The sequence below is a fragment of the Pteronotus mesoamericanus genome, unplaced genomic scaffold (genome assembly GCF_021234165.1).
Source record: "Pteronotus mesoamericanus isolate MK-2021 breed Mesoamerican mustached bat unplaced genomic scaffold, CSHL_Meso_final scaffold_174, whole genome shotgun sequence".
Classification (NCBI taxonomy): domain Eukaryota; kingdom Metazoa; phylum Chordata; class Mammalia; order Chiroptera; family Mormoopidae; genus Pteronotus; species Pteronotus mesoamericanus.
The window spans coordinates 166580-168626 of record NW_026555309.1 but is presented as its reverse complement, the minus strand read 5'-3'; positions in this window follow the sequence as shown (position 1 = coordinate 168626).

The window sequence follows — 2047 nt, the reverse complement described above, 5'->3', positions numbered from 1 at the left end:
AGATATTCCTCTGGCCTGTGTCCATGCAGCACTCAACAGATATGCAGGAAACTTCTTAGGTGTCAGCTTTGGACCAAGGAGATGCACACAGGGCAAGTGAGAGGCATGCCCAAGCTTAAAAGCCTCATACTTCATATCCATGGGCCTAGCCTCCAAGATCCCAGTTACCAGGATCCCCTAGCCCAGGGAAGCCCAAAGTATAGTGTCCCTCCCCATCAAGTATTTGTAATTTATTTATAACTCCTCTCAGTAAGATGCAAGTTACTACTCAGTGATTATTTTTTTCCTCATACGAAGTGTTGCCTAAAACCATATTTGACATTTGACTCTTACACATTTACCAGGGGAACAGAGCTAGGGTGTTAACCTAAGACAAAATTCTCTTGCAGAAAAGCAAAAGGTTTTGTTAAGCCTTTACCCACAATATGTATATACAAATGAAAGATAACAGAGGAACAGACTATGTGGTCTCTAAATAATGTAAAGCTAGTAGATGAGAAGCTAGACTTCCAACAACCAGGAAATAGGCAAAACCAAACCAAAGCCCCTGTGTTGCTCATAGCTGTCACAAAGATCTTGGGCCTTATTTAGTGACCATATTATTCATCACTATATTTCTAGTGCATGTGTTGAATGAATGAATAGTGAATGAATAAAAGACTGTCCTTACGATAGCCAAATGAGAAATAAGAGGCACAACCCTCAAGTGGCAGGATATGTTCTTGGCTGAAGGCAGTGAAAGCTGACAGGTCTTCTGATACCCCAGTGAAGGGGTGTGGACCAGTTTACTTGGAGATAAATGACCCCTTGAAAGCCACTGCTGGTTGTCAATCTACTTAGACCAAAATGCATTAATGCTCCAGTGGCATTAAGGAAAACTTGAATAGTTCTTTGAACATTTGGTTTAAGAAAGCAAAGAGATGTCAACATTTTATAAAGTTTGTACTAACACACTTGTGAAAAGTAACTCATTTCTTAAAAAATATTTTGTTTTGGAATGTTTTATTCTTCTATTCAAAAATTTTTCATCAGTGTGTTCATCTCAAGTAAAACTATGGTTTCTTTGCATGAATGTAAAAACATTATGTCCCAAATAATGGGATAGATCTTATGTCTTTGGTTAACAAAATATATACTTCAATTTACTTGAAATTTTATTTATTGGTTTTACCATTACTCACTAGCTCTTAAACCTGATGGAGGCAAAGCTCGATTGATGTTTAGTGATCACAGCTAAAGAACCACTCCAAACCCAGAAACTCAAGAACATTCCAAAACCAATGAATTCCAAATTCATTGTTAGAAATACTTGCCAAATGGCTGTCATGTGTGGTGCACATTCAAATGAGTATACACTTTTTTTTAAGAGGAGTTTTTATTGTATATTCAAGTATATCAATGTGAGGAACATTTTTTTAACTTAATTATGAAAATAAGTTTCCTTCTGAAACCTGTAGTATATAGAAATCTAATGTGTACTATTTTTTCTTATGGAGTAAAGAAGTTATGAATTGTTTGGTAAATTCAGATGTGAACAAACATGATTAATTATAGATTTATTTTATTGAATAAGGAGATTCAACCCTGCTAAGGAACTTAATATAATCATCCACTCCAGTAGGAATTAATAAGCAACACAAATAAAACTTCATTTTGTGAGACAAACATTATTTTTCATAATTACAAAAATAATGTGTCTTTAACTCTGATGTTTAAAAATTATCAGCCTAAAACACTGGTTTACAAGGTTATTGTTTATAATTACCCCTTTTCTAAAAATATTATGTCTTTAAAAAATTAAATTAGGGTCAATTTTCATTAATATGTTTTTATAAATACATTACATTTACTAAATTCATTGGAATGGCTGTGAGGTCCTTATTTACCAAACTAACAATGATAGGAAAAACTACATACATAATTTGAATGGCTAGAAAAATTGTCAGTATGTAAACTATGTCCTGGGCATAAGGTTGGCACTTTTAAATGCCTTCGTAATCCTTGATACTCTGGAATAATTTAGCATTAAGAGGAATTTGTCCAGATA